Source organism: Leopardus geoffroyi, chromosome B1 (assembly GCF_018350155.1).
Source record: "Leopardus geoffroyi isolate Oge1 chromosome B1, O.geoffroyi_Oge1_pat1.0, whole genome shotgun sequence".
Classification (NCBI taxonomy): domain Eukaryota; kingdom Metazoa; phylum Chordata; class Mammalia; order Carnivora; family Felidae; genus Leopardus; species Leopardus geoffroyi.
In genome coordinates this window covers 56448326-56472060 of record NC_059327.1, presented here as the reverse complement: position 1 = coordinate 56472060, position 23735 = coordinate 56448326, and positions in this window count along the sequence as shown.

Sequence of the window (23735 nt, the reverse complement as noted above, 5' to 3'; positions counted from 1 at the left end):
GTTTGATATAAGTGTAGCTACCTCTGCTTCTTTTATTTTCCACTTGTATGAACTATCTTTCTCTATTCCTTTATTTTGAGCCTGTGTGTGTCTTGAAGCTGAAGTATATCTCTTATATATAGCACATGGTTGGGTCCATTCAACCACTCTGTGCTTTTTGATTGGATAATTTAATCCATTTATATTAAAGTAATTATTGGTATGTAAGGACTTACTATTGCTATCTTACTAATTGTTTTATAGCTCTTATGGAGAGTTTCTTTTTTTCTTTTCTTTCTGTTTTGCTAGTGGTTTTCCATAATGGTATGATATACCTTGATTTCCTTCTCTTTAATTTGAGTTCCCCATGGTACCTTGCAGCCCAGAGGCTAAATACCAGTGCAGTTGGCACTGGTCACCAGTCAGTGGTATGCACACATTTCACTACAGGGGCTAGCTACAGTTTCCTATGTAATGTCAGGAGGTGGATGCATGCACACATGTAGCGGTGAGGGCCAGGGCAAGCGGCAAAGGTTGGGACCAGTTGTGGTCATATTGGCCACTATGGGGTTTCTGGCTGTTGGCATGACACTACCACGTCTGTTGGTTCTCACCACAAGTGCACAACAGTGGAGACTGATTTTGGGAGTGAGTCCAAGTGTGTGTAGGGGTATGCACTGTTGGAGCTGCAGGTAAGCCCAATGGTGTAGGCCACTGACAGGAGATTGGGCCCGATTCAGGCTTACAAACAACCATGATGCCCTGGCAGTCAGTGCGCATTCTTGTGGTTGCATTTCCCCACAGTTGGGTTCATGGCCAATGATAAGGGTAGGGACAGCAGTGTTGGGTTCATGGCCAATGATAAGGGTATGGCCAGGATAGCTGGGAGGACTAGTTGCAGATGAGCCTAGCAGTATCGGCCAGTGACAGGAGATAGGGCTAATCTAGCCTCATAAGCGACTTTTGTGGCTTTGACTATTGCTGTGCATGTCTGTGACTGCAGGATACTGCTGTGGGTACACAGGAGGCAACGGAGGTCAATTTCAAGCATCAGACCAATGGCATACAAGTGCACAGTTGGAGGGCTTAGCCCAAAGTGACAACTTTCATGGTCTAGGCTGGCATCTGGCTTTTGTACAGCCTCAGAGGCCTAGTTTGGCTGCTGGTGCTGGTCCCAAGGGTGGAGAGTAGAAGAACAGAAAGAAATTCAGGTGGTTGGTGTCAGGGAAGTTAATACCTGTCAGGTGAAAGAGAGAAAAATCTTGAGGGGATCCACAGCACCAGAGCTGGCTGTTGGTTTTTTCAGTGGCAAAAGCTGCTAGAGTCATCTGTGGAACAGGTCATTAAGAATTGCTGTCACTCTGCATGACTGTCTGATACAAGTGACCCCGCTTTTTTTTCTTGTTCCCAGCTATTTCTATATGTCTCAGCTTTGACAGTCTCTGGGTGGGGTGAAACTAAACTGGGTCCTTCGTGCAGTTGCACTGAAATGCTGGGGAAGCTGGTTGCTCACCTTGTTCTCCCTTTCTCAATGAGGGAAACTCTTCCTAGATGAGTTCTCTCTTGGTGCTGAGCAGTGCCAGCTGAGGGATTGAATGATACAGCAAAATGAAGGTATTCTATGTGTGGGTATTCTCAAGGTTTTTGTTTTTGTTTTGTTTTGTTTTGTTTTTTCCCACTGTATTGCCAAAGTTTCTTAAGCTCTCCTGGAGCTGTTTTTGTTCGTGGAATTATTGGTCTTGAGGGACAGAGGCTGGGACCTCCTACTCTTGTCATCTTGGAGACATCATTCCAGAAAAAAAAAAAAAAAAGTTTTTGTAAAGACAATAAAAGCTTCTATCAGCATAAGAACATATAAAATTCCACTCTTCACTTTTGATGAAATTTGTATAGTAATTGAGGATTTAATTCTAAGAACTACCCAGAAAGAACTTTTAAGTAACACCAATGGTATTTTTTAAAATTATGTTAAACATATACAAACCTACTTAGATGACTCTATAGTGGGTCTCTGCATGTATGGTTTTCTTCACAGAAAATATCTAAATAATTATATTAAAGATAACTAGAGAACTATCCATTGACAATGTAGACTGGAAAATATGGCAACATTTTACAGAAATAATGCCAAAATATTTTGCCTATTTTTTTTGTTTTTTTGTTTTATATTTATTTAATTTTGTTGACAAAGTTAATAATTTGTAAAAATAATAAGGTTTCCAATACATAAAATAAACTATAATTTTCATTTTAATAAATATAAATGGCCATTTAAATAATTAAAATTCAACTGGTTGTTTGTAAACCACATAAATAAACTCGCCATCATGTAATTTTTAAGTTGCAACCAGATACTAGGGACTTAAATTTTTCTGTAACTGAATTTTCAATCTGTTAAACAGAAAATACTTAAAATACTGTACACTGAAGTCCTCTGAAAATAATCATGCTAGTAGCATTGGGAAGAACATGGGCTTTAGAATAAATAGAATAGGAATCAAATAGGAGCTCTGTCTTATACTTCTTGTGTGATCTCAAAAACATTACCTAATCTAATCATCACTCAGTTTTCTCATTCCAATTTTGAAGAGATTAAATAAATTGAACCATATAAAGTCCCCAGCACATTTCCTGAGATAAGTATTCATTTCCTCCTTCTCTCCTTTTCCTATGTTTTACTAAGTGATTTCCTAATATGCTCTGATTCAGGAGAACTTGAATAAAGTCCAAAGATAAGCATTAGAATAATGAATGAATTATTTAAATGAACCTATTGTGTGTGTGTGCATTTGTGTATGCATTTTATGTATTTATAAAATATTTTGTATAAAAATATTTTTATTTTCATCAGATGAAAGCCACTACTGTGATATACCAATTCACTATATTCATTATGAATAACTAGCACCCATGATGAAGTCTATTGGAGTAATGGTAGGAATTCTCATTCCCCGAAGTAAAGCAACTATGTATGGGATTTCTTACTTATTACATCACTAAATGGCACAGTAGGAGATCCTAGCCTCAGTCCCTCCAAAAATGATCAACAATTCCAGGGACAAACTCTCTCTCTAGGACAGCTCTGGAGTCCACTTAAGAATTCCTTACTTATTAATGCTCTTTTCCAGTATTACATTTGAGAGGGAAAATAACATGGTTTATAATATCGCTTATTAGTACCGCAAAATTTCACATACAAGAAAAATAGTAATTACAAGATTTTATCTGCCATTCATCCTCACCCTCTTGTGACTTTGCCTCTGGCATATGCTCCCCTCTGGCTTTAATGCATTGCCCAGCAACCACATTTCCTGCTTGTTAAAGTGTTTTTCACTCTTTACTGTAAAGCTCATATTAGTTCTCCCATAAAAAAGATCTGGTTTCTTTCTAAAAGAGCTGTTTTCTTCAAGTTTATTCCTATAGGGTGTTTTGCATATGTGCTATCATTGTGTTGCAACTTGCATCCCATTAGTTGCAAAAGTATGTTTCCCTAGATAGTCTCCTTGAAGGTGGACGATTTCTCTATGCAGTGCTAAACTGGGGTACTAGATATAGTTTTGTTGAATGAATGAATACATGAGTGAAAATTGGATATAAAATTGAACACCGTTTCACATTTAATGAAAATCTCCAACCTGTCTATCTGTAAGGGATTACATAGAATAAATTTTTTACTAATTTGCAAGCATCTTATTTAAATTCTGATTCTATTATTGATTTACTTTCCAACCTATAAACATAGGTCACTTTGATAAAATTCAGTTGAAAAACACCTTTGACCATTAGGAGAGTGTAAAGCTGAATTTAAAAAATCACTGTGATCTTCCCAGAGTACTGGTACTTTTAAAGTAAGTTAAACATATTATGCTTTAGATAAAGCATTTTTTTTCATTTCTCTCTTTTCTCCTTTGCTTTATTTTCTGGTTCAAACACTAGCAATGGCAACTATTTAAATATTCTATAATAATGTTCTTGAGCTGCTGAGTTCATTTCTTTTTGTGATCTATGAGCGGCACAGGTTATGTGAGCACAGAACCATCTAGAAATCACTCCTGACCAGAGAAGAGAGCTGCTATATATCACAGTACCTGTTTTGATATATTCAAATACTTAAGTCACTTGATAGGCTGGATAAATGGGAGCATGGAGAAAGAAGACAAGAGTATAAGAAAAAGATAAGAACACTGGTGGGGCGCCTGGGTGGTGCAGTCGGTTAAGCGTCCGAATTCAGCCAGGTCACGATCTCGTGGTCCGTGAGTTTGAGCCCCGCGTCGGGCTCTGGGCTGATGGCTCAGAGCCTGGAGCCTGTTTCCGATTCTGTGTCTCCCTCTCTCTCTGCCCCTCCCCCGTTCATGCTCTGTCTCTCTCTGTCCCAAAAATAAATAAACGTTGAAAAAAAAATTTTTTTTTTAAATTAAAAAAAAAAAAAAAAGAACACTGGTGAATAATTACTTAGAATTTGAAGGTATATTCTTAAACATATATAAGAAAAAATATTCCTGGGAAGAGTTAACAATCTTTTATTTTTTTCCAATTTTTCCAAATCCTATATGAATTATTTTTGTTTTAGTGTCCCTTTCTTAGATTACATACTTGTATTTCTGCTTTTAGTTTCTATAAGAAGTGAAATACAGCTGTAAATTCCATTATATGATATGCCAGATCAATTATATCTCCATCAGATAATTCTTATTGTGTCTGTTTCCCCTTAGGTTCTTTGAGGCTCCAGCCAGCATTTTATTCAATCTTGTACTTCCAACTTTTAGACCCCAAGTACATAGTATTATGCCTAACACATAAAAAAATCCTCAACATCAAAATAACCAGTAATTAACATGTATACATATACCTATGTGTATATGTGTGTGTGTGTGTTTGTACACACACAGTATATATAAGTAAACTGATTTTACATAATGGCTTTCAGTAACTAAAACAAATTTTACACAATGACTTTTAGAAACTAGATGTCCACAAATACACATGAATGTGTGTGTATATGTATATATGCACACATACAAACACACACTATATATAAAAAGACTTATTTTACATGATGTTTCTGGAGTTTAAAACTACCATTACCATAAAACACGGCACCTGGACATATTGATTATTGTAAGCTGAAGGAGTTTGAGAAATGGCAAGTCCAGGAGGGACTTAATTTGATCTTTCCCTGAAGCAGGTCGTAAGACCCAAATGTGGGAGGGAGACTCTGTATACCCAGAGGAAAGGAGCATTTTTATTATTTATTTTTTTTTTTTTTTGAGAGAGAGAGAGAGAGAGCGAGCATACATACACCAGCAGGGGAGACTGAAAGAGAGGGAAAATCTTAATCAGGCTCCAAGCTCAGCACAGAGCCTGATGCTGGGCTTGATACCATGACCCTAGGATCATGACCTGAGCTGAAATCAAGAGTTGGGCATTCAATAGACTGAGTCACCCAGGTGCCTCAGGAGGAAAGGAGCATTCTTATTTTCAAAGATGGAAGGACATCAAGGAGAATCTGAATGAGCAGGCCTTGCCAAGTTAACCCTAGGTACTACTCTTAGCTCATTTCCCTTATGGTCCTATCACATTTTTCTGACTCTCCACTCTCTTTCAAACTACTATAAAAACACTCAGATTTAACCATTTCTTTGGGCCTTCATTTCTTTATGAAGGCTCTGTGTCATGTAAAACTTATATTAAATATAAATGTATGCTTTTCTCCTGTTAATATGTTTTTGTTACAGAGATCCACCTGAGTACCTAAGATGGATGGATAGAGAAAATACATTTTTATCCCCTCTTTTAGTGACTAAAACTAACTTAACATAATGGCTTTTAGAAACTGGGAGTTCGTTATAATCCTTTTTAGCTTCTTTTCAGTCTATCTCTTCAACTTCTCTAGAGGAGGGGACTCTTTACGTTATATAAAATAGCTTTTAGTAATGCATAAAACATAGCTCTCAAAACCAGCCTTTGTAAATGATCACATATTGTCTTATCTTGCAAAACAAAACCAGGTGTACTTACATATTATGTAAATTATGTAATTGGTAATGAAGCTCAATGAATGGTATCTTCCATTTTCTTCTTATTTTGTTATTTCTCTAGTTTAGGACCTAAACTCTCCTTTAGTTTTTTTTTTTTGTTTGTTTGTTTGTTTTTAATTTATTTTTTTTTAAGTTTAGTTATTTTGAGATAGAGACAGTGCAAGTGGGGGAGGGGCAGAGAGAGAGGGATCCAGAATCCCAAGCAGGGTCCGCATGGTGGGGCTTGAACCCACAAAATCAGGGAAATCATGACTTGAGCTGAAATCAAGATTCAGCTGCTTAACTGACTGAGCCATTCAGTTGCCCCCTAAACTCTCTTTTAAACTGATCAAACTCTTGCTAATGGAAAAATTCAGTAATAAGAAGTTTACAAAATATTTTAATATCCTTAAAAGTATCAAATATGACAGGGAGAAATGAGTCCAGGACATGGAAAATCATAACTGATTTTGAAAAAAGTATTATGTAAAATTCCCTGACTGGTAGGGGAAAAAACAATCTGTTCAACTAGCCAGCCTCAGTTTCCCTATTCCTGAAAAGAGGCCTCTCTGAAGTGTTTTGAGACTTAATTAGTTTATACTTGAAAAGCACTTTCAATGTGAAAGGTCCAATTTAAATGCAAAGTACTATTAATCAGTGAATGCCAGATTCAGCAATTTTCTTTTAGTTTATACACTCTTAGCAACTCTTTAAACAAAATACTGAATTACATGTCCTGTTTTTTTTTCTTTAGAAATCTCTTTTATGCACATTTGCAGCCTGTTTTTAAAATGTTTGCAGCAGACCACTCTTCTTTTTTTTTACAAATAGTGCAACCTGAAAGTTCATGAAAATATCTTTTCTAACTATGTTTTCCTCTTATTTTTCCTATTTCTCCATCCATGTTATTTACAGCATCATTGTAATACAACTGATGGCATTAATAAAGTGGTGAATAAAAAAGTGACCCTTTCAACTGTCACTTCATTACTAACAGATTTGCAGGAGGAATGCATTACTTGTAAATATATTTGTGAAATATTAGCGATTATAATTCAGTGTAAATGCTCGAGGTGTATACAGATTCTGCTTTCAGTTCAAGGGAAAATGTGAAGATCATGCTTTTGGCTCCACCATGGAGCTGTGACTAGTAACTGCAAGCTTTACAACTGATGTCTTGAATATGAATCCAATCAAAAAGAATGACCTCATTTATAATTTTTTCTTCCCACTACGTATGTAGTGTAATATTTATAACAATATAAGAGGGAGGGATAACAAGCATGTATCCCTTCAAAAGTCAAGCTACTTGGAAATTAATTAATCTTCAGATTTTTATTTCAAAGGCAAACATGGGAGGAATGGCTTGATAGAATAATACAGATCTATTTCTATGTTTTAAAAGTGGATACTCTAAAAAGCTGTTTGGAAAACACATTTCTGTAAACTCAGTTCCGTTTATAGAAAACATCATGTAATCTTCAAAGAATTACTCTGTACTTAGTTTTTATTCTACCAAGTAACATTTCTTACATACACTTCTTCAGGGACAGTGAGGTTTAAAACCACTGAGTCTAAGCGGTGTTAGTAAACTATATAAAGTGCCCTTATTTTTTAAAGCAACTTATATAAAAAGAAATAATTTTCTGACTATATCTGCAAAATTAACAAAATGAATAATTCTATGTTGACTTAGCAAAATAAAAATTTACTATTAACTAGATTGATTTTTCTTATATTTTCCATCATGTATTATATTATTTATTATAGTATTATTATAAGCAATTAAATGTTAAAGATTAAAGATGAGGGGCGACTGGGCGGCTCAGTTGATTAAGCCTCTGACTTAGGCTCAGGTCATGATCTCATGCTCTGTGAGTTTGAGCCCCGCATTGGGCTCTGCTGATAGCTCAGAGCCTAGAGCCTGCTTTGGATTCTATGTCTCCCTCTCTCTGCCCCTCCCCTGCTCATGATCTCTCTTTCTCTCTCTCTCTCTCTCTCTCTTTTGCAAAAATAAATAAACCTTAAAAAATTAAAAAAGATTAAAGATGAAAATACATGAATTCCTGATTTCACAAATTTGATTCCTTGAAAAAGAAGCTTTTAACTGATCTTAATTCTCAATATAAATGACTTTTTTTTTAACCTTCACTGTTTTTCATATGGCTAAATTTTCTATTTGCTTGTATAAAAGTAACTTTAAAACAAGTCAACCTACTTTATGGGAGTAAACTGCAGCATTCTCCCCTCCCCCATTTTATCGAGGGATGATTGACAATTAAAGACTGTATATATTTAAGGTACATAACATGAAATTTTTATATATACATACATTGTGAAAAAATTACCACAATCAAGCTAATTAAACATCCATCACCTCACATTGTGTTTTTTTGCATGTGCATGTATGGTGAGAACACTTGAGATTTACTTAGTGAATTTCAAGTATGTATACATCATTATTAATTATAACCACCATGCTATACAGTAGGTCTCCAGAAGTTTTTTTGTCTTATAACTAAAGCTTGTACCTTCAACTCCAATGTAGTAATTCATCCTCATTGCTTATGATTGTTGAAAAGTACTATTTTGGTTAGCATCATATATGCTTAATGGTTAACTTCATACATATTTAGGTGCTATTTAGATTTAAAAATTGGAAAATTCAGTTACCAAGGCATTTCATATTATTCAAATACTTGGTCTAAAAAATTAGAAAAATAGGTGCTTAATTGATTTTATTACTTACTCTTTATTTTGAATTCTGACATCATGTAGGGACAGTCCTTCAGTTCTCTGTCTCTAGACAATATAAGGAAAGAAATAGATATCTACATCTTACAAGACTCAAAAAGAAAAACAGTAATTGAGATACAATGGCATCCTTTAGGCATTTGAGCATCATCATCAGAACAAGGTAAATCTTGACCAATATCATAAGAGCCAAAATTGGGACTTAGTCAACCGTGGAGAATCTTCTTTATTTTGTGTTCAAAAATCAGAATGACTTTCCCTTCACAAATTGCTTTCACTATAATTCCTTCCTTAATTAAGAATGCAAAATATACTTAGTTATACAATTCTTGTCTGTTCTCTCAATTTGTCACATTTTCAACTGATCACCTACCCCCACTCATTCTAACTTCCAGATATTTCTCATATCTGCTACCTCAGTTACTATTGCATCAATCCCAACTTAATTCATACTTACCTTCATTTACTTTCTGGCTCTTCCCTCCATGGTTTACAGCTTATAACCCACTGCCTACCTATAAGTGCACATGGTTGCCTCAATGGGCCTTATATAGATATCAAACAGATCCTATAATCCCTCCACTCAAAACTGCTTCTTGTCTTTTCAAGTATCTCTAACACTTAGAAATTTTTACCTTTTTCTTAAATGCTATGACATGGCCAAATATATATATTAACATCATGCCAGCTGTCTCCTGAAAGTGGGCTGCTTCATCAGAGAAGATAAATGCTCCATATTTTGTGGATGCTGCTACTAATTATTTGCCTAGATTATTACTACTTTTGTATACATTCTATTGAGACTTCCTACAAAGAAAAGAATAGTGGCTTATTTATCTAGCTATAGCTGGTGGTTGAGTGCTGGCTCTTATTCTTACTAGTTCTGTGATTTTGAGCAAAAATATAACATCGGCTTCATCAGCAATAGGAATTTGACTAAAATCAAATGGGTGAATGTATGTAAAAACTTAGTATAGTGCATGGCACAGGGACATGTATTATTAAAATGACTTCAAATTGATATTATTGATGTTACTGTGATTTGTATTTTTCTGCATCTATCAGCTTGTAAGAGACACTCAATAAATATTATTGAATTTAAATGAGAGAAGCAAGGAGGCTTAATTATTCATCAAAGCCAGCAATGATCACCAACATTATCATCATCATTATCACCTTCAAACATTCAACATGTACAAAATATGTTAGCTAAATAAATAACAAGATGCATTGTTTACATCTGTAGTACTTGTAATCAATATGAATATTGTTTCCATATAGTTCCAGTTAATAAGTAATTCAGCACTGTAAATTTGCATAATAGCAATGTGTTATGAGACAAGGGCAGAATTGTAAATATTTTTACGATTACGGTTATGACAAACATGTGTCTTAATGTTTCATAGGCAATGCCAATTTCAAAAATGTAAGCATGCCCATTATGCCAACAACTTCAGAAATAACACATGAGATAGAGGGCTATGGCAGCACTGAGAACCCAGTTACTAACTTACCTGCTGGCAAGACAGGTGTTTACGGGGTTACTTTATTTATATTTTGTAAACCTGAAATAATTCATATATTACCAAAAAAAAAAAAAAAAACCATAAAACGTCTCTGTATCATTTAAACCACAACTTTCAGACTGCCCTTTCCATTCTGCAGCAGCACAAAATTCCAATTTGGGAGTCAGAAAACATGATGTCAGTGATTTGACCACTTAGAATACTCAATTCAACTGGGCTCAAATGATTTTATTGAATTTTAATTTGGTATTTATCTTCATGAATTATTTCTGGAACTATAAAAAATGGATAAATACGACATCATGTTTTTTTTTCTCTTTTTGTCGATATACGTATAACAGCTTATTTAGCATGTGCTGCACAAATGATAGCTCAACTGTATTAATGGTTGAATATGAAACTTACATATAATTTTGTTATTCAAAATTATTAGTTGAGAATATCGATCTAATATTATTGAAAGATTTTTTAAAATATTTATTTGTTTTTGAAAGAAAGAGAGACAGAGCATGAGCAGGGGAGGGGCAGAGAGAAAGGGAGACATGGAATCAGAAGCAGGCTCTAGGCTCCGAGCTGTCAGTACAGAGCCTGATGCGGGGTTCGAACCTATGAACCGTGAGATCATGTCCTGAGCCTAAGTCAGGAGCTTAACCCACTGAGCCACCCAGGAACCCGTTGAAAGAAATTCTTTAAAAAAATTTTTTTTTAATGTTTATTTGTTTTTGAGAGAGACAGAGACAGAGCGTGAGCAGGGAGAGGGGCAGAGAGGGAGGGAGACACAGAATCTGAAGCAGGCTCCAGGCTCCAAGCTTGCCAGCACAGAGCCGGATGCGGGGCTCCAACTCAAAAACCATAAGGTCATGACCTGAGCCAAAGTCAGGCACTTCACTGAATGAGCCACCCAGGGGGCCCCCATTGAAAGAAATTCTTAATTTTTTTTTTCATTTTAGGTTTAGATTGTATGTATTTATTTAGTCAGAGTAAAGAGAGGTATCTGCAGACTGACTTGCTTGTTTACTTTTCCTTTTTTTTTTTTTTTTATACATGCCTTATGAAATTCTGGTCCTGGTACTGCATCACTCCCTCTGAAAACTACTTGTCCATCATGCCATGGCCTAAAAATAAAATGCAAAAAACTCCTTACTTAGACAGTAGGAATTTAACTTAACAATCCCAAGGAGTGATTTTAGTCAGGAATGACTTTTGTCATTTAATCTATTTTCTACCTACATTGCTAATGTTTCCTTCTCTCTAAAGATAAAATTGATTGAACTGCGCAGTATACAGTGTAACTTGTATACTGTGGGGCCAAAGCTGAGGCTAAGCCAGAAGGATAAGGCAAGGACATGTTTACTCAACTCCTCTCCCTCCATAACACCCACTTCTTACCAATCTTGACCCTCCTTTATGTGTCTATTCTCTGTTCCCTCTTCCCCATTCCCACTGCTGGCATCTTACCCCAGGATCTCATCATCTTAAAGCTGAATTATTCAATAGCTTCCTGATCAGTCCTTATTTTGGGGTTTTTACAAGGCAATCTATACTCCATATGCCCACATGGGAATTCTCCAAAATATACTATTTTATGTGTCAATTCCTTTTTAGGTGCTTTAGATGGCTCACTATTGCCTCTTTGCAGGATGGCAGATAACTTCCTTAGGAACTGCCCATCCCAGTTTTCAGTTAGGCTTAACCTGGAGTGCCCTGTGGAAACTAATTGTGAGACTGGTTTCCAAAATTACCTGGAAAGAGTGCAGTGATTGATTAGTGATGTCTGCAACAGGGGTAGAAATGGGGACTTGAAGCACATACAGAGTAGATCTAGGAATAGTTCCAACAGAGTAGAATCTATCTTCTCAATATCCTCAAATGGAACATGTATGGATGTATCTATTTAGACAACGTAGTTTAGGAGTTAAAATAATGCTGTGCATTACTTAGGCAAATGGATAACATCCCACTCACTGTTTTCCTAGTTATGTCACTTAGTAACTTCCTATGCCATGCAGTTACTTAAGTTTCCTGTGACTGTTTTCTCATTGTCAAATGAGGATAATAAGTCATTGTAAAAACTGAATGTGTAAATATGTGTAAATTGCTTAGAGGATTGCCTGATACATAGCAAGATTTAAAATATATATATATGCTGTTATTACCATCATTACTATCATGTTCTTATGATACCTACAGAAGTCTCTGCTATCCACCACTTTGAGAAGAAACTCAAGGAAAATGTGTTTCATACAATATTTGCCACCGCCATATATATAAGAACAGGTATTTACATACACAGATATAAATGTGTATATGTATATATAAATGTAAAAAAAAAGTATCTGCACAAAGAAATTGTTTTTGCCACCAAAGAAAACAATTGTTGATTTTTCTACAACTTGCCACAGTTACTATTTAACTAATAACAATTAACTAATTAAAACTAAAGCATGCATTTGTGAGAGAAAGAGAAAATAACTCACCTAATGGAAGGGTGATTATAATATTATTCCTAGATAACATATTATGTACCATCTTACCTCAAGGCATTTGCATTTGCTGTTTCCTTTGCTTGAAATGCTTTGCTCTCTATATATTCTTGGTTATCTCTTTTCCTTCAAGTCTACCTAGTTGTCTTCTTCTCAATGAGGCCTTGACCAGCCACCCTATTTCTGAATGCAATGTTCCTAGTGCTCATTCTCCCATCCCTTGCATGTTTTTACCCTCTACTGTACTAGTAACTTTCTATTATACTATGTAGTTTACTATATATTGTGTAAATCATTTTCTCTCTCCCTATGCTAGAATGTAAGATACTGCTGTATCCACATTGCCTAAAAGATGGGCTTATGAAAAACAAATAAAAGAATATTTTAGTTGGGGGGCATTTGGGTAGCTCAGTCAGTTGAGGAGCTGACTTTGGCTCAGGTCATGATCTTACAGTTTGGGAGTTAGAGCCCCATATCAGACTACTGCTGTGTATAGAGCCCACTTTGGATCCTTTGTCCCCCTGTCTCTCTGGTCCTCCCTTGCTTGTGCTCTCTCTCAAAAACAAATAAAAACATTTAAAAAGAGAATATTTTCATTGAAACAGACATATTTAGCTATTTGAATAAAAGATCATTATTTAATCTCCCACATTATATGTAAGGATCTTGATTGACCTTTAGAGACCTTTAGCAGTAGAATATGGTTTATAAATAAGCTTTTACCTTTATACAAAGTATTTTGAAATTAATGTATGTCTTTATTAGGAAAACTGAGGCTGAAGATATAACCAATAAATAATAATACTTACAGTTATAATTATTGCTATAGACAAAGACATCTTTTTGTGAACAAATGTTAATAAAATGTTTGTTTTTGAGGAAATAGTAAAATCTAAAATCTGTGTCAGAAAATATTCACACAGGGATTCAAGGATCTCTAGTCTGATCTAATACCTTCTGATACAGTGAGGAAGGTAGTTGAAGGTGAACATAAAACCACCTATACTGCACTTTGCATGTGGACAAGGCAAGGGGAAAAGGTAAAAAGCTCTTGCCCCTTTTATATCCATAAAATGCCCTTTTCTGGAGACATCTTTGGATGTGTGATTGTTATTCATGGAAAATGTCAGTTTTCTTAAGTCCACCCTATAACATGATAGGTGAGTGACAGAGAGTGGGCCATTATCTTGACAAGGTAGAGCTTAAATAGCAAAAAGTCAAGTTAAAAGGAAACCTAAAATAGGAGAACAAGAATATTTTTATTTTTATTTGATGTTACTCACACATACTGTGAATCTGAACTGTACAATTTTATTTTAATCGTAAAGACTGTTCTTTCCTGGCTCACTTTTGCCAGATTATCCAAATGAATTTGAGGAAAAGGCCAATCATTCAACTGCTGATTTAATGGTAATATATGAGGTTTTAATACTATGGACTTAATATTAAGGGGATTTTATTTCAATGTTTTGGCATTAAAAGCAGTCATTATAGCTGTTGAATATATTGTTTTTATTCCTCCCCAAGTAATCTTTTCTATAAAGTATGTTATCAACGTTAATTAAACAGGGACCATAAAAAGTCCTTAAGTCATTTTTAGAAAATGTCTTCAAAGTGGTTTTATAATTTCACTTAATATATGCTTGTAATCTGAAGAAAATTCCATAGCTTCTGTAGAATATAACAGATGAATACAGAACAAATGATTCTATACATTCTGAGTTGAGAATACATCATAGTTAAAAGCAGGTCTAGATAATGCATCTTGCAAACAAGAGTTTTAATAGGGAGTGTTATAGGAAACTACATTAGTAAGTTATAAGAGAAGGAGGATTGAGCAGAAGGCAAAGTTGGATGAGGTTGCAACAGAGATTTCAACTGATCCTATAAGCGGGCCTAGAACTCTTAGTGTTCTTCCTAGTTGCCCTCACTGAGGCAAGAGAGCCAAGTCTTTGTACTCTTTCAACATTCAACTACTGGTTGTAGGTTACCTCCCACTGGTTGTAGGGTGGTGTTGTGGATGGGGCTGGATAACCTTACAGAAGACACCCTCCCAAGGGGAATTCCCAGAGAGGGAGCTAGCTGTATGTCGCCAGCAGTTACACTCTTGGAAGGTGGGGAGATGAGAATCTCAGTCCAAAGTGGGATCTGGGAGGCACACTGTACCATCCACTGCAGTCCACGTATTGCTTAAAACAGGGAGTTCGTCCATCTGCACACAACTTGCCCATTCATCTGGTTGGTATCTTTCCCAGGGAAACTTACAAGAGAGAAGTTAGTGGGGCCCCATGATGCTGCTGGTAGTCTTGAGGCCATAACTTAGCACTTATCACCTCCCTCCTTTACTACCTATTCTGGACTCTCCTCCCCCTTGGCTAGCACCCCTGTTCATCTAAGTTGCTAGCTTGGAGGAGTTACATAGACCTCATCTTTAAGAGCCTGAGCTCTGGTCGCAGTTTCCTCTTCAGACTACAGCTTGTGCACTTGTCCATTCTTTGTCATGATTAGAGAAAGGAATATTAAGAAATGCTCCTATGGATTATCAAGATGTGAAAAATATTTTCCCTGCTTGTGATGGTCAGAGTCAATTACTTAAAATGTAGTGAAATATTTCTTTTATTGCTGGTTTCTTAGCCCAAGAAGTACAACATTGTTGGAGAGCAGCAACAGTTTGCAATTTAATGGAATTTCATGCATGTTCTGGTGGAAATGTTTCCTTCTGAGAACCAGGACTTCTAGAGCAGAGGAACTGAAAACACAAGAATAAAGAATCACAAATTTCTCAAGTGGGTCACTTGTAATTTATTACTTGTTTTCCAGATGAATGTATTCTAATTATTTTAATTTATACTCAGTCCTTACTGTGGGTATATCATCTCCAAGACAGTATCTCTCAGGTTTCTCTCTAAAAGTTGTTCCACTGCTCTACTGGGCCAGTAGCTTCCAGATAGCTAGACAACAGTCTACGCAGGTCGTGTGGTCATGTGGTCATTGCCACTCTCCTGTTTAAAGTGGATCTCTAGGGGCGCCTGGGTGGCGCAGTCGGTCAGGCGTCTGACTTCAGCCAGGTCACGATCTCGCGGTCCGTGAGTTCGAGCCCCATGTCGGGCTCTGGGCTGATGGCTCAGAGCCTGGAGCCTGTTTCCGAATCTGTGTCTCCCTCTCTCTCTGCCCCTCCCCCGTTCATGCTCTGTCTCTCTCTGTCCCAAAAATAAATAAACGTTTAAAAATTAAAAAAAAAAAAATAAAGTGGATCTCTAGGACCAACAGGATGTTATGTGGGATAATGTGTTGATTGACCAAATATCCTCTGATAGTGGTGCTGGTTGAGGTGTTAAGGGCAATAAAGGCAAACCCATACTTGGATTGATTCCAGTCAAGATGAACTGCTGTTCTTTCCAGGGTAAATGGAATCCAATATAATTAACTTATTTCTAAGTTCTTGCTGTTGGTATGTTGGACGTTTGGCAGTGACACGAGCTAGTTCAGGATTATTAGAAGGAAACCCAGGCTTTTATGCTCATGTAAAGACTCCATACCTGCCACCATAGCTACTCCATTATTAGCACATTATGCTAGTTTTGAGTTAACCAAAGGCAGCCTCTGGTTCATGCCAGCTGGTCAGATCTTTGATCTGTTTGTTGTGCCAGTTTCCATAGTGGATGCTTTCTGATGGGCACTGATACGCTATATAAGTATATTCACAATTTGTTCCCAGTCTTATTGCTTCATCCACATATCTCTTCTCTAGAGCACCCTGTCCCCATGTTCTGATATTTCTGTCTGGGCCCCTATCAGTCAAGCCATTTTCCACAATGTTGTGTGTGTGTGTATACTGCATGAAGTTATGCTGATGGAGAGTATTTCTACTCATTGCTGAATTTTGAAATTGCCCCTGAGTTGTGCATCAGTAGTCAACTTTTAGCTGTCACTCCCATACCAAAATGGGTCAAAACCCAACCCTGAACTATTCCTTGTCCATCAGATAGCTGTGGCCATAGGTATGAGGTAATATAAAGGTACTATTGGAACAGTGGTGGGAGGCATGAATGTCTTGGCTATTTGTTTGTGGAGTTTACTTGTGCCCTTGGCCCTGGAATAGGTTTGTCCCATCTCAAATGTAGCAAGGATTGCAGCCGAAGTCACCTGACCCCGTGATTGGCTAGATAGGACAAACATCAGCCAACATTGGGAAGCTCTGGCAGCATAATCACTTGCTGTCCTATACTCAAGACCCATTGGCCAACAGGGATTTTTTTCAAGAGGAATATGATATTCTGCTTCAGATTTCATGGCTTTGCTCTAGAAGTGTAGGGGCTATGTTGTGATTCTCCTAGCAGGGCTTGTCACAAATACCAGACATCATTTTTCCCACTAGGGATACTTCCTATATCATAGCACCCACCAGATTATGTGGCCTGAATGTTAAGACTGCTTGCACACTGGCCAGACCTGCCACAGAGCCTGTTCCTTCTGTGGCTGTCACTCAAAAGCTGGCAATGATCCTTGTCAATCAGTAATTGCTGGACCAATATTCCTGAGTGATATTATTATCCCTAGAATCCAATAAAGCCTAGAAGACAGTATGCCTCCTTCTTAGCCTGAAAGATATGAGATCTAATAATTTGTTTATTACTTTTGGGTGTGAGATGTAATAACCAGTGGGCATTCCCAGAAAACTGAATCCTTAAAAGTATCACTAATATGTATCACTAATACATGTGACTAATATGTATCACTAATGTGCATCACTAATACATATCACTAATATGGTTGGCCCTTGAACTTTCATAAGATATTTTTTCCTCCCACCTTTTTTTTCAAATGTTAATTTCTTTTTGAGAGAGCGAGCGTGAGCAGGAGAGGAACAGAGAGAGGGTGACACAGAATCCAAAGCAGGCTCCAGGCTCTAAGCTGTCAGCACAGAGCCTGATGCCCCTCCCACCTTCTGAAGCACATATGTTTTATAATGTATTCAACAAGCAAGCCACTTGCTCATTCATATAAGTTAGCGTGAAGTTATTGCACCAGTCAAGTGGGCCAGTAGAATGTACTGAGGGAATGTGGATGGGACAGTTTGCTTTGGATTAAATTATTATAGAGCATGGGAAACAACACAGCCCTGATAGAAGAATGGAAATGCATTCTGCTTCCCTTGTAAATGTGAACTGCTCCTTTTTCCCTGAGAAGGATAGAACAATCTATTCATGAGATTAATGGCCACATATTATGTACCTGAGGACATATTTGTCTACTCTAAAAAAATTGTTTTGATATATTCATAAAAATAAGCTAATTTCCTCTCAAATGAAGGGAAAAGATACTGAAAATGTCATCACATAAATTACATAGGCATGATCTCCACTGAATAGAATATCATCAAATATGGAAAATGCGGTCATGGAAAAGGGATGGGACTGATAACTTGTGAGCACAAGGTGTACAAGGAGATGTTTTGTTTGTTTTTTTTTTTCAATACAAGGAACAATTTTGTAGCTGAGTTGTATAAGATAAGATGAGTAGTTGGAAGGTAGATCATTCCCTGATACTACATTCCCTGGTCCCTTTTAACAAGGATTTGGAAAACTCTTTGAGCATGTAGTTGTGATGCAAGTTGCAGAATAATATTTTGGGTAAGTGACTTTCAAGGATACTGGCAACGCTGAGGTTATCGAAATCTGATACATTCTCCACAGGATTATAATGTTCGGATATTAATTCATTTATATGTTCATTCACTAAAATACTGTGTATTGAGCATTCACAGTATGTTTGGGTTGGAGATATTTTCTTGGCTTTCTTTCCTTGGATGACTATGGTAGAAAAGTATCCACTATATGGGAAATGCATCATATTTTCAAACACCAATAAAACTTTGTTAGTTGTTTTCTTTTTTTTTTCTTCAACGTTTATTTATTTTTTTGGGGGGACAGAGAGAGACAGAGCATGAACAGGGGAGGGGCAGAGAGAGAGGGAGACACAGAATCCGAAACAGGCTCCAGGCTCTGAGCCATCAGCCCAGAGTCCGACGCGGGGCTCGAACTCACGGACCGCGAGATCGTGACCTGGCTGAAGTCGGACGCTTAACCGACTGCGCCACCCAGGCGCCCCTGTTAGTTGTTTTCAATGTTCACATATAGACATGTTTGCATTCAGGCATACATACAAATTTAATATTTTAAATATATATTTCAGTTTCTTTTTTTTTTTTTTTTTTTAATTTTTTTTTTCAACGTTTATTTATTTTCGGGACAGAGAGAGACAGAGCATGAACGGGGGAGGGTCAGAGAGAGAGGGAAGCACAGAATCGGAAACAGGCTCCAGGCTCTGAGCCATCAGCCCAGAGCCCGACCCGGGGCTCGAACTCACGGACCGCGAGATCGTGACCTGGCTGAAGTCGGATGCTTAACCGACTGCGCCACCCAGGCGCCCCTATATTTCAGTTTCTTGACATGAGATAAAAGGATGGATATTTTATACAAAATGAAACTTTTTAAAGTTTAGATACTAGTGAAAAACTGGTTAATGCAATTAGTAGTGAAAAGAGCAACAGATAAATCATTCCAGTCTTTGAGTTCTTGCAAGTTATTCCCAATGAAGTCCCACACAAAAGTTCTTAAAACCTTCACCAGCATATATCAGCATATACACGTATATATGCTCTGTTCAATATATTGTACACAGTTTTTTCTACTGAAGCTGCTTTTGAAGTTTTCATTAAAGAATGGGAAAACATTTATTTGAAAGCTCACCTTATTATAGAAAGAAAATATTATTTTTAGTAAGGATGCAACCTAGGATTTTAAATTTAATTAATTTAATTTAAAATGTTTAAATTTAATTAAATTACATCTATTTTACAAAAGGTTAAAGTCAATCAAGTAATTTTAGCAAAATAGGCTTTTGTTTTAGTAAGGTGAGCTCAGATGTTAGAATCAGAGAGACATCCATTCAATTCCAGATCTGTCATGTGTTAGCTGAGTGACTTTTTCTAACTTCCTTTACCTTCCTGTTTAGTTACCTTATCTTTAAAATGGAGATAATTCCAACTAAAAATAGAGATGAAACAAAGGCTTTATAAATATTGAATTAGATAAAAAATGTAAAATATGCTGAACAATGCGCCCGACACATAAGAAAGCATTTACCAAACACATGAGATAGTATAACTAATGCTACATTACTAGTCATATTAGGAATACACTATTTTTACTAAAAGTTTAATTTTTAACTACCTAGTGGTATATATACTTATTGTACTAAAAAGTTTTTTTATCTCAATCAAGATACCGTGAAGTTTAGCCTAAAGCAAATGTCACCAACAGATTTGATTTGAGAGGATCCTTTTCCTCTATCATGAAGAAGAGACTGACTATTGAATTATATGCAATTCCACTATGATTTACTATGAAAGAGAAACAGCATGACAAGGGATTAACTAACGAATGAGATCCCAGTATCTATATGCTTATTTTGATTCAATTTGATTCGATTTGATTCGATTCTTATTTTGATTCTATTTTGAGTCATTCTATATAAATGAATCTTTATATTTGGAACACTCTTAACATTTCAGAAAGCATCTTTATCTGTTTGGGTCATCATAGTAGCTCTTGAAATAGATACAATTTTCCAATTCCACAATTTTATAAGAAGACACTTGGGATGGTTAAAGGTCATTTGGGGATGGTGAGTAATGCAAGTATGATTTGAACACAGACTTTCCTTATCCTCTTTGCTCTTTTTACTACCACCAGGATATCTCTGAGAGGTTCTCAAAAGGAGATCTCAAAAGATATATTTACTTGTCTGGAGGTGAAACCACAGATTCCAACTAGTGTGTTTACAAATAATTTAGGGTACTAAAATTGTTGACACAATTTGTAAGTGCATCAGATGTAATTAATCCCTCTTTTACTTTGAAGGGTCTCTTTTTTTTTTTTTTTTTGGTAGATAGATAGATAGATTATAGAATAGAATTGAAATGTTCAGACAGAATCACATAATAAACAGGGAAAAAGCAAAGAGTGTCTACTGAATAGAATTTGATAGTGATATACAGTGATCATTTGATAAAGGATATAAAAGAATTAAGATGAACTGCATGTAAATCTGCAATTGTCCCCAGTGTCTCTCTCCCTCACTCTCTCTCCTAACCAATGCTTTAATATATCTGTCCATGTGCAATAATAGTTCTTTTATTTAATAAAATGTTATGCTAATGGCATTAGGGAATATTAAATTTTTTGCTGCATTTTCATGCTCATTGAAATTGTGTGTGTGTGTGTGTGTGTGTGTGTGTGTGTGTGTGTGTGTTTAAATTAGATCCTCAAAATATTCCAGAGGATAAAGGGGCAGAAATTCATAAGATCTGAAATCTTACAAGACTTGAATTTGTTTGGGTGATAAGAAATTGGTCCAACACAGGTTTCTGGAAGAGTAATTTCTCAATAAAACTTGCTGAACACAGTAATAAGTACCCAATTCTCAACCTTCAAGTTGATCAGACAGGGTCAGAAGGCAAGATGGCTAACCCAGTGACTTTTAGTCTTTTTTAATGTTTCCATTAAAAGTTTGAGAGACTTATGTGCAGTGAGTTTAAAATCACTGTGTCTTAGTTTCACAGTAAGGAAGAAAATAATTTAAGTTCTCATAAACTAGTGATGTTCAGAATCTTTTCATTTTCTGTTGATAATTGCTTTTGGAGATAAATGTGCTTGTATTGCACAAAATTAAACACATTCCTTGCTTTGGTCATTAAATGCTTACCATAATTATGCTAATTAAAACTTTATTATCAGATTTTCTGTAGAGATCATCCTTTCTTGTATCTCAGCTGTTACTTTTGGCTGCACTTGATGCTGCTACCTTCCTACTTCCTAATGGGATAAGGAAATTTTACAATTGCTAAATTGTGATGATTTCTTTGACTTCATCTTTTCTGACTTATCAACTTCATTTGATGGATCTGATCGCTCCCTCCTCTTTGAGACAGTTTCTTCATCTGACTCTTGTGATTTTCCTCAAGCCACACTGACCACTAACTCTCAAGGTCTTTTGCTGGTTTCTCTTCACCTCCCCAAGTCTTTATTGCTTGAGCACATTTGACTGTTATTTTATCTATTTACACTCACTCCCTTGATAATCTCATAACCTTTATGGCTTTAAATACTCTTAAGACCTTCTAGATTTATGATTTATATCCTCAACTTAGATTCCACATCCCTTTATCCCTGTCAATTCCAAAGTCTCACATCCAAACACTTATTCGATGTTTCTACATTTAACACTATGCCAAGTCAGTAAGTCCAAACAAACACCTGATCTTCTCTCTCAAGCCTGTTTCTCCTAAGGTCTTCCTAACTCAGTAAAAGACAAATCCAGTCCTACAAGAGCATGGACCAAAAACTTGGAGTATCTTGGGCTCTCTCTTTCTTTCACACCCCATATTAGTTCCAAAAACTACTCAGTGCAGTTTCATAGCGAGAACTTTTGAAGTCTAACTACTTACTTCATCTCCACTGCTAACACTTTGATAGACACCATCTCCTTTGGATGAACTTCACCACAAATATTTCACCACAAATATTTTAAAGACATAATATGTGTTAAACACTGTTCTTAAAAGGTGCAAGGTACAAAAAAGGTGCAAGGTCAAGTCTAAGCTAGAAATCTGTGATCTATATAAAATTATAATCACGCAAACTAAAATATATGTTATGTAAAATATAAAGGAATGGTTTATTATGTAATTTTACCTTCAGCATAACCTTCTTTTATACACTCAAAGAAAGAAAAAGAAAGTAAAGAAAGGGAAAAGAACAAAGAAGTTTTAAGGTTCTGAAACTGGACTAACATCTCCCCTAAACTCAGCTTTTTTGGTTAGCTTCTTTAATCTTCTCACAAAGGTAGGAATGAAATAAAAGATTATATATATATATATATATATATATATATATATATATATATATATGTTTATCTAGGATATCTGTATCTATGTCTATCTTTCTATCTATCTATCGAGAGAGGGAGGGAGGGAGGTAGGAGAGAGAATTAACATCTATGTCAGAAGAATTTTTAGGGAATATTATACAGTGATTAAGATCGTAGAATCTGGAGCAAAATGCCTGGGTTTAAATCCCTGCCGTAGCACTTACTAGAACTTATATTAGCAAGATGCTTATAATTTCCTTGCCTTAGTTTTCTAAGCTATTAAATGGAGATAGTAACAGAACCTATATAATAAGATTATTTATAAAAGTAAATGACTTATTACTAAGAAATGCTTACAGAAATGTCTGGCAGGTTGTATGTGATCAATAAATGTTTGATAGCTAAATATACAGAGAAAGAAATATATATTCAAATCAAGGTATATTTTATTATTAAAAGAAAAAAAACATTTTCATAGGTAAATTTTATTACTGAGAGTTTAAATGCCGTAAAGTGAAGATCTTGTCTGAGAAACAACCTTCTTTTCTTTTAGCATTTGTCCCTTTTTAATTTGCACATTTAACTGCAAACATCTTTAACTCCCTTGTAGTGCTGAAAATTCCATAGGAATGTTCATCTTGGTATCCTTTGCCCAATAGCACTTGATATATATAGAAATTGACCCAGGGTTTATGGTGAGTATTCTCAGCAAGGATAGAAACTGGGTATTAACATTTTGATACTGAGGTTTGCTTTTACTTCTTTTTATTGTGTAGTGGCACTATCTAATCTGGTTAGGCCTTTTTTAGGAGTTCCTTCCTCTATACCTTTGAATATCAATAGTGGGTTAAAGATGGCCACACACTCTTCATCACATCAATCACTGAGATGTCAATTTGATCTGCTTACTGTCACTACACCCCCTCCAGAGAACCTGGGATGGTCCTGGGACTATTGCAAAAGTGAGGTGGTGCCAATTCTCGGCCTTTAAGAGGACGTGGCAGTTTTTGTGTTCTCCCTCTTGGCACACAGATTCTTGGGAT